The sequence below is a fragment of the Coregonus clupeaformis genome, chromosome 29 (assembly GCF_020615455.1).
Source record: "Coregonus clupeaformis isolate EN_2021a chromosome 29, ASM2061545v1, whole genome shotgun sequence".
NCBI lineage: Eukaryota > Metazoa > Chordata > Actinopteri > Salmoniformes > Salmonidae > Coregonus > Coregonus clupeaformis.
The window spans coordinates 63,831,159-63,846,886 of record NC_059220.1 but is presented as its reverse complement, the minus strand read 5'-3'; the positions used below and the strand labels follow the sequence as shown (position 1 = coordinate 63,846,886).

Genomic DNA, 15,728 nt, shown 5'->3' with positions numbered 1-15,728 from the left:
ATGGGTCCTCAGATCCTCAAAAAATTCTACAGCTGCACCAACGAGAGCATCCTGACTGGTTGCATCACCGCCTGGTATGGCAACTGCTTGGCCTCCGACCGCAAGGCACTACAGAGGGTAGTGCGTACGGCCCAGTACATCACTGGGGCCAAGCTTCCTGCCATCCAGGACCTCTATACCAGGCGGTGTCAGAGGAAAGCCCTCAAAATTGTCAAAGACTCCAGCCACCCTAGTCATAGACTGTTCGCTCTGCTACCGCACGGCAAGCGGTACCGGAGCGCCAAGTCTAGGTCCAAAAGTCTTCTCAACAGCTTCTACCCCCAAGCCATAAGACTCCTGAACAGCTAATCATGGCTACCCTGACTATTTGCACTGCCCCCCCCCCCACCCCATCCTTTTACGCTGCTGCTATTCTTAATTATTTATGCATAGTCACTTTAACTCTGCCCACATGTACATATTACTTCAACTAGCCGGTGCCCCCGCACATTGACTCTGCACCGGTACCCCCCTGTATATATAGCCTCCCTACTGTTATTTTACTTCTGCTCTTTTTTTCTCTCAACACTTTTTTTGTTGTTTTATTTTTACTTTGTCAAAAATAAATGCACTGTTGGTTAAGGGGTGTAAGTAAGCATTTCACTGTAACGTCTGCACCTGTTGTATTCGGCGCATGTGGCCAATAAAATTTGATTTGATTTGATTTAGTCCAGGTGCGACAAAACTAGGGCCTGTAGGACCTGCCTTGTTGATTGCTCTGCCTTAACAGCACTGCGCTTTATTATGGACAGACTTCTCCCCATCTTAGCTACGGTTGTATCAATAGGTTTTGACCATGACAGTTTACAATGCAGGGTTACTCCAAGCAGTTTAGTCACCTAAAATTTCTCAATTTCCACAAAGCCAGTGCAGTGGCATGTCGTTAGTAAAGATTGAAAAAAGGGGTCTAGACCGCTGCCCTGGGGAATTCCTGATTCTACCTGGATTATGTTGGAGAGGCTTCCATTAAAAGAACACCCTCTGTGTTCTGTTAGACAGGTAACTCTTTATCCACAATATAGCAGGGGGTGTAAAAGCCATAACACATACATTTTTCCAGCAGCAGACTATGAATCGATAATGTCAAAAGCTGCACTGAAGTCTAACAAAACAGCCCCCACAATCTTTCATCAATTTCTCTCAGCCAAATCAGTAATTGTGTAAGTGCTGTGCTTGTTGAATGTCCTTCCCTATACGCATGCTGAAAGTCTGTTGTCAATTTGTTTACTGCATTTTATTGGTCAAACACAATTTTTTCCAAAAGTTTACTAAGGGTTGGTAACAGGCTGATTGGTCAGCTATTTGAGCCAGTAAAAGGGAATGACTTGCTTCCCTCCAGGCCTGAGGGCATACTTTCTAGTAGGCTTAAATTGAAGATATGGCAAATAGCAGTGGCAATATCGTCCGCTATTATACTCAGTAATTTTCCATCCATGTTGTTAGACCCCGGTGGCTTGTCATTGTTGAAAGACCATTTTTTCACCTCTTCCACACTAATTTTACAGAATTCAAAATTACAATGCTTTGTCTTTCATAATTTGGTCATATATTCACTACCAGTCAAAAGTTTGGACACATTCAAGGGTTTTTCTTTATTTTTACATTGTAGAATAATAGTGAAGACATCAGAACGATGAAATAACATATGGAATCATGTAGTAACCCCAAAAGTGTTAAAACAAATCAAAATATATTTTATATTTGAGATTCTTCAAATAGCCTCTGAACAGTTGATGTTGAGATGTGTCTGTTACTTGAACTCTGTGAAGCATTTATTTGGGCTGCAATTTCTGAGGCTGGTAATTCTAATGAACATCCTCTGCAGCAGAGGTAACTCTGGGTCTTCCATTCTTGTGGTGGTACTCATGAGAGCCAGTTTCATCATAGCGCTTGATGGTTTTTGCGACTGCACTTGAAGAAACGTTCAAAGTTCTTGAAATGTTCCGTATTAATTGTCCTTCATGTATAAAGTAATGATGGACAGTTGTGTCTCTTTGCTTATTTCAGCTGTTCTTGCCATAATATGGACTTGGTTTTTTACCAAATAGGGCTATCTTCTGTATACCCCCCTAGCTTGTCACAACACAACTGATTGGCTGAAATGCATTAAGAAGGAAAGAAATTCCACAAATTAACTTTTAAGAAGGCACACCTGTTAATTGAAATGCATTCCAGGTGACTACCTCATGAATATGGTTGAGAGAATGCCAAGAGTGTGCACGGCTGTCATTAAGGCAAAGGGTGGCTATTTGAAGAATCTCAAAAATAAAATATATTTTGATATGTTTAACATCATGGTTACTACATGATCCCATGTGTGTTATTTCATAGTTTTGATGTCTTCACTATTATTCTACAATGTAAAAATAAAGAAAAACCCTTGAATGAGTAGGTGTCCAAACTTTTCACTGGTAGTGTACTTGGATGTGTAGTGTCAGCGTTTGTTGCTGGCATGTCATGCCTAAATTTGCTAATCCTGCCAATGAAAAAAATCATTAAAGTAGTTGGCAATATCAGTGGGTTTTGTGATGAATGAGCCATCTGATTCAAATGAATGATTGAGCGGAGTTTGCCTTTTTGCCCAAAATTTCATTTAAAAAGGTGCTCCAAAGCTTTTTACTATCATTCATCTTTGTTTCATAGAGTAGTTTCTTCTATTTATTCCGTTTAGTCACATGATTTCTCAATTTGCAGTACGTTTGCCAATCGGATGTGCAGCCAGACTTATTTGCCATTTCTTTTGCCTCATCCCTCTCAACCATAAAATGTTTCAATTCCTCATCAATCCACAGGGATTTAACAGTTTTTACAGTAATTTTTCTTAATGGGTGTGTGCTTATGGGATAAGCAATTTCATAAGTGTCAAGTGCAGCGTCTGGTTGCTTCTCATTTACACACCACTGACCGACAAATATTATTTACATCAACATAGGAATCACTACAGAACTTATTGTATGACCTCTTATACACTATATTAGGCCCAGCCTTTGGAACTTTGGTTTTCCTAGATACGGCTACTATATTGTGATCACTACATCCGATGGATTTGGATACTGCTTTCAAGAAATGTCTGCAGCATTAGTAAAGATGTGATCACTACATGTTGATGATTACATTCCTGTGCTGTTTGTAACTACCCTGGTAGGTTGACTGATAACCTGAACCAGGTTGCAGGCACTAGTTACCGTTTGAAGCTTTCTCTTTGAGTTCGCAGCCTGATGAAAGCCGGTCAATATTTAAAATCACCCAGAAAATATACCTCTTGATATCACATACTGTACATTATCAAGCATTTTCCAGATACTGACTGTTAGCACTTGGTGGTCTATAGCAGCTTCCCACCAGAATGGGCTTTAGGTGAGGCAGATGAACCTGTAGCCATATTACTTCAACAGTATTTAACACGAGATCCTCTAAGAGTTACAGGAACGTGGTTCTGAATAGAAGAAAACAGCCACACCTAAACCTTTGGCATTTCTGTAGATCGTATGACCTGCAGATACAGTGCAGTAGTGCTAGTGAAAGCTACAGCAAGGTCTCGTGACTGACTGTTTTCCCACTAACAGGTTACTGAGAACAAACTAGTGGGTGCCTTAGAATTCAGAACAAGGCTTTTGTTATTGGAACACACTACCCATGTTATGCATAGTATAGTACTCACCTTAATGATTCTGATCCCTTCTTTTCCTCTCTCTGAAGTGTAACTAAAATGACAGAGGCCCAACTCAACTCGTCTGGGATTCAAGTCGCCGTTTACTCAAGTTAGACGGTTTACATACACTACCGTTCAAAGGTTTGGGGTCACTTAGAAATTGTTTTAGAAAGAAATGCCTTTTTTTTGTCCATTAAAAGATCAAATTAATCAGAAATACAGTGTAGACATTGTTAATGTTGTAAATGGCTATTGTAGCTGGAAACGGCTGATTTTTTATATGGAATATCTACATAGGCAAATTATCAGCAACCATCAGTCCTGTGTTCCAATGGCACGTTGTGTTTGCTAATCCAAGTTTATCATTTTTTTTAAAGGCTAATTGCTCATTAGAGGGGGGGAGTGGACACTTACCTGCTCCAGAACATCTTCTGTCTCTGTTTAGCTCTGTTCTTGAGCCACGAACAGAGAAGCTCATATGGACTCCTATGGTTGCCGTCTCCTCCAGCACAAACAGCTATGGGACCATGCTACCCTTATCAAAGAAATCCCTTATCAAAGATGCATAATGGTCATGCTGCGTTTGTGTGTGTGTAATGCCTCCCTGTGTGTGTGTGTGTGTGTGTGTGTGTAACACCTCCCTCTGAGTGCATTTATAATAACAGTGTTTGTAATGCCTCCCTCTCTGTGTGCGTTTGTAATGCCTTTCTCTGGAAGAGACTTCCTCTCCTCCTCTACTAGTTCCTCTCTCATCTCCATTAATAGGAATATATTAGGTAGACAGAGGGACACCAGTCATGCAGACATGCCTATTAGATTCCAGCAGCATCTGGACTGGTGGTCTGCCTTTATGCTCTGTGAAATACACTGCCTTCAATTAAAAGTATTCAGGATTCCTGGCAGTACAACACTAGGCTACTGCATGCATATGGACTCTAGGAATGACTCCTAGCATAGACTACTCACTGATTCAACAAAAATGTATATCAGTAGTGCCATATCACAAGGAATGCCATGTGGGAATTGATTTTCCCACTCCTGTGTCAACATCAGCTTGCAGCAAGTGATGCAATAGTATGATTAATCTGGCTGTATTACACAATTAATTGGTATATACAGCCTGAAACTAAGCCAAACTTACTCAACCGGTTTCCAGAGGAAACATATTGTTTACCTGACTTTTGGTTTGGTACCAAGGTAAAATAAATGTTATATTGGATATTCAGTTCTCTAGTCATTAGCTATTGAACCAAGCATGCCATGACAACAGAAATTGTATATTCTGAATCAGGGGAGAATGGAGAACAAAATTGGTCCCTGTGTGTGAATTTTCATTTGGATTTCAAATCGTAAAAATTAAACAAATCTGCAATTCACACAAAAATAAGGTGTTTGTTCTCCATCCTCCCCCAATTCAGAATATACCATTGTCATGGCATGCTTGGTTCAATAGGTAATGACTAGAGAACCGAATATCCAATATAAAAACCAACTTTACCTTGGTGCCAAATGAACCATATACCTACCGTGAAACAATACTTTCCTGTGGATATTTTGAACCGCACCAACCTGGTCACTTCGTATTATTATGTACGTAAATCCGAAACACTCCATTTAGTATAATAACGTTACATTTCGTATGGTATGTATGACCTTTGTGGATGTCCATCAACCATTTTGTACGATAAATGTTACAAGTCGTATTATATGTAGTGAATATGTTATGAATTTGCAAAACGTATGATATGTTACAAATTCTAGCTAGGTGGCTAACGTTAGCTAAGCTCAGGGTTAAGGTTAAGTTTAGGAGTTAGGTTAAAGGGTTAGCTAGAAGGGTAAAGGGAAAGGGTTAGCGAACACGCCAAGTAGTTGCAAAGAAGGAAAACATTTGTAAGTAGTTGAAAAGTTGCAAATTAGCTAAAAAGCTGAATTTGTCCATGATGAGATTCAAACTCGCAACCTTTGGGTTGCTAGACGTTCGCATTATACGCCCACCCAACATTTCACCTTAAGTAACCATGTCTTACGCAACCATACCAAATGTAACATATCATACTAAATGGAGTGTCTCGGATTTACTGTACACAGAACAGGGTTTCCGTTAGCAGATAAAATAAAATTAAAAGCCAATAAAATTGGTACCGGCCAATTGTCCAGGAGAAGAAAATATTTTTTGCCCCATTTAATAATTCATTGATGGAAATACATTTTACCTGTCATGCTTAAAATCGGTCTACGGGTTAATTTGCATAATTCTGTGGAATTAAATTGGTGCATGTGTATATATTCATTATGTATCACAAGCACAGCATACAGATAGTGCCTTTTAGCGGGAAATCTGTCAGACAGTGCTTTTATAAGCCCAATTCTCAATTCAAATCGTGTGTTTAAAATATTTTTTGGGCCACGGTTAAAAATAGCTAATATTGTTATTTCTCAACTGGTAATTGAAGCATGCTTCCCATTTGCCATTAAAATGCATAGGCAACGGAAGGCAGGCTTCATAAGCACGTCACACACCACTTTGCAATGAGCTGGAGGCAATATGCATTTTGAAAACCTATAGCTACTGAATTGTTTGAAACCTGAACGTTTTACTACATACAGTGCATTCGGAAAGTATTCAGACCCCTTCACTTTTCCACATTGTAATGTAACAAACATTCTAAAATTGATTAAAATGTTTTTCCTCAATCTACAAACAATACCCCATAATGACAAAGTGGAAACAGGTTTTTTGAAATCTTTAAAAAAAATAAAAAACTTTAATATCTTATTTACATAAGTATTCAGACCCTTTACTATGAGACTCGAAATTGAGCTCAGGTTCATCCTGTTTCCATTGAGCATCCTTGATGTTTCTACAACTTGGAGTCCACCTGTGGTAAGAACCTGATGGTCACTCTGACAGAGCTCCAGAGTTCCTCTGTGGAGATGGGAGAACCTTCAAGAAGGACAACCATCTCTGCAGCGCTCCACCAATCAGGCCTTTATGGTAGTGGCCAGACGGAAGCCACTCCTCAGTAAAAGGCACATGACAGCCCGCTTGGAGTTTGCCAAAAGGCACCTAAAGGACTCTCAGACCATGAGATACAAGATTCTCTGGTCTGATGAAACCAAGATTGAACTCTTTGGCCTGAATGCCAAGCGCAACGTCTTGAGGAAACCTGGCACCATCCCTACGGTGAAGCATGGCGGTGTCAGCGTCATGCTGTGGGGATGTTTTTCTGCGGCAGGGATTATGAGACTAGTCAGGATCGAGGGAAAGATGAACGGAGCAAAGTACAGCGAGATCCTTGATGAAAACCTGCTCTAGAGCGTTCAGGACCGCAGACTGAGTCGAAGGTTCACCTTCAACAGGACAACAACCCTAAGCACACAGCCAAAACAACGCTGTTTTTACTTTGTCATTATAAATTAGTGTGTAGATTGGTGAGGGAAAAAAAACTATTTAATCCATTTTACAATAAGGCTGAAATGTAACAAAATGCGCAAAAAGTCCAGGGGTCTGAATACTCTCCGAATGCACTGTAGGTCTCAGTATCTTATTAATCATTTTAGGTAATGTTGGAATGATACATTCCTTTGTGTATTATAATTAGCTGAAGTGCTTTTCTCCACGAGGAGGGGATACTATATAATGTTGTTGGGTCTGTAACCATGAGGAGGGGATACTATATAATGTTGTTGGGTCTGTAACCATGAGGAGGGGATACTATATAATGTTGTTGGGTCTGTAACCATGAGGAGGGGATACTATATAATGTTGTTGGGTCTGTAACCATGAGGAGGGGATACTATATAATGTTGTTGGGTCTGTAACCATGAGGAGGGGATACTATATAATGTTGTTGGGTCTGTAACCATGAGGAGGGGATACTATATAATGTTGTTGGGTCTGTAACCATGAGGAGGGGATACTATATAATGTTGTTGGGTCTGTAACCATGAGGAGGGGATACTATATAATGTTGTTGGGTCTGTAACCATGAGGAGGGGATACTATATAATGTTGTTGGGTCTGTAACCATGAGGAGGGGATACTATATAATGTTGTTGGGTCTGTAACCATGAGGAGGGGATACTATATAATGTTGTTGGGTCTGTAACCATGAGGAGGGGATACTATATAATGTTGTTGGGTCTGTAACCATGAGGAGGGGATACTATATAATGTTGTTGGGTCTGTAACCATGAGGAGGGGATACTATATAATGTTGTTGGGTCTGTAACCATGAGGAGGGGATACTATATAATGTTGTTGGGTCTGTAACCATGAGGAGGGGATACTATATAATGTTGTTGGGTCTGTAACCATGTTTGCCAGTGAAAGTTCAGTAATAGGCCCATGTAATTCCAGTTAATATTGTGAGGGTTGTTTTGTGCAATCTGTGCATCGGTATAGGCCTATTGTCTATAAAAGTGGATCCTCGTGATTGTATTGTCCTTCCTTTTTGACCACATAGGCCTACTAAAATTCTTGCTCACTCAGTAAAAAGAGTTAAGGCTTCAACATCTTGCTGAATATGTAGGTGTCCATTTTGAAAGTGCTGAACGAACGCCTAAGAAACGTATCCAATATAGCCTATAGCACAGGCTTCTATGTGCTCAGCCATGCATCGTCTTTTTTGCAAACAGTGATTAAGTTATATTATTAGCCTAAATTATGACTATCCAATTTACTCATCACATTACGAATAGTAGGACGTAAATGCAATTATGCATGGAATGCTTCATTATAAAGGAAATGTTGCTTCCCCAAACTTGGAACACGTGCTGCATAGGCGAGTCGTTTTTTTGGTTTATCTGTACTTTACCATTTGTGTTGTTTTTGACTACTTTTACTTCTCTACATTCCTAAAGAATATAATGTACTTTTTACTCCATACATTTTCCCTGACACACAAAGGTACTCGTTACATTTCGAATGCTTAGGAGGACAAGAAAAGGGTCCAATTCAGGCACTTCCACGAGAACATCCCCGGTAGTCCCTATTGCCTCTGGTCTGTTGGCCTAAACACACAGTTGAAGTGGGAAGTTTACATACACTTAGGTTGGAGTCATTAAAACTCATTTTTCTACCACTCCATAAAATGTCTTGTTAACAACTATAGTTTTGGCAAGTAGGTTAAGAAATATACTAAGTTGACTGTGCCTTTAAACAGCTTGGAAAATTCCAGAAAATGATGTCATGGCTTTGGAAGCTTCTGATAGGCTAATTGACATAATTTGAGACAATTGGAGGTGTACATGTGGATGTATTTCAAGGCCTACCTTCAAACTCAGTGCCTCTTTGCTTGACATCATGAGAAAATCAAAAGAAAATCAGCCAAGACCTCAAAAAGAATTGTAGACGTCCACAAGTCTGGTTCATCCTTGGGAGCAATTTCCAAACGCCTGAAGGTACCACGTTTATCTGTACGAACAATAGTACGCAAGTATAAACACCATGGGACCACGCAGCAGTCATACCGCTCAGGAAGGAGACGCGTTGTCTCCTAGAGATGAACGTACTTTGGAGTGAAAAGTGCAAATCAATCCCAGAACAACAGCAAAGGACCTTGTGAAGATGCTGGAGGAAACAGGTACAAAAGTATCTAGATCCACAGTAAAACGAGTGCTATATCGACATAACCTGAAAGGCTGCAAATGGGTCTTCCAAATGGACAATGACCCCAAGCATACTTCCAAAGTTGTGGCAAAATGGCTTAAGGACAACAAAGTCAAGGTATTGGAGTGGCCATCACAAAGCCCTGACCTCAATCCTATAGAAAATGTGTGGGTAGAACTGAAAAAGCGTGTGCGAGCAAGGAGGCCTACAAACCTGACTCCGTTACACCAGCTCTGTCAGGAGGAATGGGCCAAAATTCACCCAACTTATTGTGGGAAGCTTGTGGAAGGCTACCCGAAACGTTTGACCCAAGTTAAACAATTTAAAGGCAATGCTACCAAATACTAATTGAGTGTATGTAAATGTCTGACTCACTGGGAATGTGATGAAAGAAATAAAGCTGAAATAAATAATTCTCTACTATTATTCTGACATTTCACATTCTTAAAATAAAGTGGTGATCCTAATTGACCTAAGACAGGGACATTTTACTACGATTAAATGTCAGGAATTGTGAAAAACTGAGTTTAATTGTATTTGGCTAAGGTGTATGTAAACTTCCGACTTCAACTGTACATGCTTCGTTTGTAAATGACGTCTGAGTGTTGGAGTGTGCCCCTGGCTATCGGTAAATTTTACAAACAAAACAAGAAAATGGTGCCGTCTGGTTTGCTTAATATAAGCAGTTAAAAAAGATTTGCTTACTTTTGATTAAGTATATTTTAGCAATTACATTTACTTTTGATACTTAAAACCAAATACTTTTACTCAAGTAGTATTTTACTGGGTGATGCAGTTTTACTTGAGTCATTTTCTATTAAAAGGCATCTTTACTTTTACTCAAGTATGACAATTGGGTACTTTTTCCATCACTGTTAATTACCATAATCTAAATATGATTTGTCATTCTGAGCACCGTGGGTGGACGCCCTAATCAGGTTACGCACCCAATGCATATCAGTGGCGGTCGGTGATGTTTAAGATGAGGGAGGACAATAATTTTTTATATGAGCACGGCCTTATTTCTATTACAGCATATTGGATGACTGTCATTCATTTTCCATTCACCCAGCTCAATGTAACATCAACAGGTTTAGGCTACTACATGATACTCTAATGTTCCCTATACCCATCATGAGGTTGCTACAACCTAGTCTATGAATGAAACTTTACAACTTACAGAGGGTGCACAGGTCGAGAGGAACATTTGAGTAATCAAGGTAAACAGCGACACATTCAATAACGCCTTGCACACTGGTCTAGGGTGTAATCATTAGTCCAACAGTTGCAAACAAGTGTTTCTATTGGACAAATTCAGGTATGTTTATCCCAGTTTCGTTTGCTTCCATTTAAGAAACGTTTTAACAGAATCGGCGGAATGAATACACCCGATTACACGCAAAGTTCACTTTCATAGCAGCCAAAAACACCAAGATAATTCTGCTCGTTGTATAATTTCTCGAATATACAGGCTCTCTTTTCACCCTTTCTCTTCGCTTGTGGAGTTCAGTGCACAACACATCAACTGTCTGACCAGGCAAAAAAAACTTTACAAGCCAAAACGTAATCTCACAACCACTAATCGCTATACACAGCCTACATCGTTATCACCATATTGGCTAACGGTATAGTTAACGTAGCTACTAGAACTAATGCGTTAGTAAACCCGCTACAATCATGCAGTAGTGTACAGTCAGTAAGCAGTTACACTATATTTATAAAACCAAAAGCTTACCTTGACTTGGATGAGTTCCAGTGTTAGATATCCACAGCCAGCTAGCTAACATAGCATCACTGTTTGAGCCGGGTGGTCAAGTAGGCTAAACTAGCTAGCTGCAGTCGCTAGCTAGCTGCAAATTGCTAGCGCGTTCTCTTGCGTCTTCATTTTTAAAGAAATTCCTTTTTACAAAACCGTTCAACTATTGTCTTTCTCCCTCTTTGAGTCAACTACTCACCACATTTTTGCACTGCAGTGCTAGCTAGTTGTAGCTTATGCTTTCAGTACTAGATTCGTTCTCTGATCCTTTGATTGGGTGGACAACATGTCAGTTCATGCTGCAAGAGCTCTGATAGGTTGGAGGACGTCCTCTGGAAGTTGTCATAATTACTGTGTAAGTCTATGGAAGGGGGTGAGAACCATGAGCCTTCTAGGTTTTGTATTCATGTCAATATACCCAGAAGAGGACAAAAGCTAGCTGTCCTCCAGCAACACCATGGTGCTACCCTACAGAGTGCTGCTGAGGCTACTGGAGACCATTTCAAAACAGTATGTTTTAATAAATTATTTGGTGAAGTTAATATTTAGTACAGTTATATCTAAAAAGGAACTTTAAATGTTTCACTATTTTTATGAAATTCAATGAGGAGGATGGTCCTCCCCTTCCTCCGTTGAGGAGCCTTCACTGATGCATATGGGTCAGGTACATTTCTCTAATGTCCAGTAAATTAAAATGCTGCCCGTTAATGTCCAGTGCCACATTTTCATAAAGCATTGGTACAGAATAATACGAAATGCTCTGAGACCAGGTTGACCACACGGACAACAGGTAGAGTAAGTTTAAAGGCAATTTTACTAAACGTTCTGGCTTGTAAGAAACATTTACACGATTTTTGGGGCAGGCATTCGTTTCAAGCTGTATATAGGCTACCAATGAATTGTGTATTACAGCCTGATAAATCAGACTAGTGATGCAACAGCTTGATCACATGGAGTAATTTTACCTGCTTGAAAGTAAGATATCACTGACCATATGTTCTGGATAGAAGAAAAAAAAAAACGGGGTTAAATATGCTTAGGCTACATTCTTTAAAAAAAAAAAAATCCACCACCATTTTCGTATTTTCTGACAATTTAGGAAATTGGGACACGCTTGGCTGAACGCGATGTGTAACAACGTACATTTTCCGAAAATACGAAAACGGTGGTGGAAATGTGTGTTTCATTATGAAAAGTACACATATTTTCCCCGTTTCCCCCCGCAATTATATTTAGTTAAGGAGGAAAATTATGCCTTTGCAGTGTGAATGGAGAATGCTTTACGTACGAGCCGGTCCACGGGGGACACGAGAGCATTACCGGGAATGCACATCAAGCCTTTGCGGACTAAACTCACCATGGAGTGGGTTTTAGTCTGCTAATCAAACCTAGGCTGTGTTCGTAACTTCAATGTGGAGTGTCAGGGCGTGCGCTCTGGGCGTTTGTAAATTCAGAGCGTTATCAGATTGTCCGTTTGTAAATTCAGAGCGTTATCAGATTGTCCGTTTGTAAATTCAGAGCGTTATCAGATTGTCCGTTTGTAAATTCAGAGCGTTATCAGATTGTCCGTTTGTAAATTCAGAGCGCACACTGGACGATCTGGCCGAGGAGTACACTCACTAACTGTATGTCGCTCTGGATAAGAGCGTCTGCTAAATGACTTAAAATGTAAATGTGAAAATGAGTAGGGTTGATCCGAGCGTTCGGACCTCACAACGGCAGTCAAGCACCAAAACTAACTGGCTAACTAACTAGCTAACGTTACTTCCAGACACATGAGAGAACACCACACTGACCATTTTACTCGCCCTAGCAGAGCTGGTTAGGCTGTTCATGTTATCCAGAGCGTTGGTGACAACAATTTAATAACGCTTTTTTTGTCGACGTATACTGACACCGGACATATTCAACGGGTGTTGAGCGTTCGTAAATTCATCAGTTATTCTGCGTTCTGGCACACTCAGACGAGAGTGTTTTGAAATCGGAGTAGATAGCTAGAGCGAATTTACAAACTAGACTAAGTGCAGGTCTAGCACCTATGCACTATCGGCTGGCTAGACCTACGCTACCAGGGAAACGAATCAACTTTATTGGCCCACAACATCAATCCAAGTTGCAGTCAAACAACAAACGTGGACACATTCGAACAAGCTGGCATGTGTAAAACTGGACACTTGGCAAGCATACCTTAGCTAGCCGTTTTGTTTTACGTTTTAGCCACAGACCCACAAGCTCCAGTCCGTTGTTGAGCTGAAGCTAGCTAAATAAATGTTGTAAACTGTATCGTTTAAGTAGTAGTCATGCCAAAAGTTAGCTAACTAACGTTAGCTTTGCTAGTTTTAGCTACTGTAACTATTTTTCGGTAGCTATCTAAATCATACTTACAGCTAGAGAACTGTCAAACGTACAAATTATAAACTTAAAGAATAACACATTTTCCAGGTAGTTCGAGTAAATACTAAAAAGTACCAGATTGTTTCATCTAACTAGCTACTAACCACGTTTGAAACCTTTCCTACCAGTACACATGACATGCTGATGATGCTGAACTGCTGCATGTGCGTGGCAGTTCAATCCAGTGACGTTTAGCTAGCTAGCAAGTTGAGCTAAACAACTGGCTAGTGAAACATCTGAAATACGACTTGCAACATCTGATCAAATGTAGATAAGAAGCTAAATCTAATTCTCTCCCAAAATACTTAGATAAAGCCTTACCTTGAGAGCTCTTTCAATGAGACTGGAACCCCATGTGCAAGATTACTCAATGCTGGCTGTTCGATTGTCGTGGCTGGATTGGCTCGCTGCCTTTTCATCATCACTTGTGAGTCGTCACTACATTTACCCGCTCCTCCTTCACTTTATTTATTTATTTAACCAGGTAAGCCAGTTGAGAACACGTTCTCATTTACAACTGCGACCTGGCCAAGATAAAGCAAAGCAGTGCGATAAAACAACAACACAGAGTTACATATTTACATTTTCATTACATTTTCGTCATTTAGCAGACGCTCTTATCCAGAGCGATTTACAAATTATGATAGCCAGTGGGACAACCACTTTACAATATATCTAAAAAATATATATATATATATTTATTTAATTATTATTATTATTATTATTTTGGGGGGGGTGGGGTAGGGGGAGGGTAGGATGATTACTTTTATCCTATCCCAGGTATTCCTTAAAGAGGTCGGGTTTCAAGTGTCTCCGAAGGTGGTGAGTGACTCCGCTGTGTTCCACCATTGGGGTGTCAGAGCAGCGAACAGTTTTCACTGGGCTGGGCGGGAACTGTGCTTCTGCAGAGGTAGTGGGGCCAGCAGGCCAGAGGTGGATGAACGCAATGCCCTCGTTTGGGTGTAGGGACTGATCAGAGCCTGAAGGTACAGAGGTGCCGTTCCCCTCACAGCAGTGGCGGTTCTAGACACATTTTACTAGGGGGGCCAAGGAGGGGCCAGTGTTTAATCAGGGGGGCACACATAAAAAAACTGGCAACACATGATATTCAAAGATTATAAACTTTATTTTACTTTAAAATCATATGACATTTATTATAACACGTATTTTGTACAAGAGTGCAGATGCAAGAGAGATAGTGCCATAAAAATGAAAAAAAAAAAAATAATAATAATAATTAAAAGTACAGGGTACAAATACAGGGTTCATATTCAATGTGAACAAAACTCCAGGATACAACAAAGGGTACAACAATGTGCCATTTCCTATTTATGGAAGCCCCACTACTGTGGACAGTTGATTCCACATTTTGTTTTAAGAAAGAAAACTTTCTGAGTGATTTATAAACAAAACACACTACCCTGTATCCATTTAGGTAAAATAAACCTATGTAGGCTATGTGCAAGAACAACAAGTCACTTATGATATTAAATCGTTTTTCTTACCTTCGACTCCTGCAAATCGTAGCTCCTCTCGCAAATAGTAGTTGCTGAGCTCTCATTCACCGAAGCAGCACCACACGTGGCAGGCAGGCAGATGGCAGGATACAGTTTTTGGGTGCGCCACTCTAATTTACCCGTGTAGAACGTTGCCGTGTAGAGCGTTGCATTAGTTCCGCTTTTGGCGCTCGCGTGTAAAATAGTTATAAATTCATAATTTTTTATTTGGTCAGCACGGGGGGGCCACAGGGGTGGCCAGGGACATTTCCAGGGAGGCACGGGCCTCCCCCGGCCTCCGTGTAAAATCGCCACTGCCTCACAGCTCCGTAGGCAAGCACCATGGTCTTGTAGCAGATGCGGGCTTCAACTGGAAGCCAGTGGAGTGTGCGGAGGAGCGGGGTGACGTGAGAGAACTTGGGAAGGTTGAACACCAGACGGGCTGCAGCGTTCTGGATGAGTTGTAGGGGTTTAATGGCACAAGCAGGGAGCCCAGCCAGCAGAGAGTTGCAGTAATCCAGACGGGAGATGACAAGTGCCTGCATTAGAACCTGTGCCGCTTCCTGTGTAAGGTAGGGTCGTACTCTGCAAATGTTGTAGAGCATGAACCTACAGGATCGGGTCACTGCTTTGATGTTAGCGGAGAACGACAGGGTGTTGTCCAGGGTCACGCCAAGGTTCTTTGCACTCTGGGAGGAGGACACAACAGAGTTGTCAACCGTGATGGCGAGATCATGGAGCGGGCAGTCCTTCCCCGGGAGGAAGAGCAGCTCCGTCTTG

General features: G+C 40.7%; 1 protein-coding gene across 2 annotated transcripts in view; it reads right to left on the bottom strand.

Moving 5' to 3' along the window:
* Positions 1-13,856, bottom strand: part of LOC121572288 (Y+L amino acid transporter 2) — a 34,287-nt gene extending 20,431 nt beyond the window's left edge. For both annotated transcript variants that reach the window (XM_041884308.2, XM_041884309.2), the window contains exon 1: positions 13,774-13,856. The gene's annotated coding sequence lies outside the window, so the exon portion shown is untranslated. The remainder of the gene's footprint in view (positions 1-13,773) is intronic.
* Positions 13,857-15,728: the final 1,872 nt, after the last annotated feature.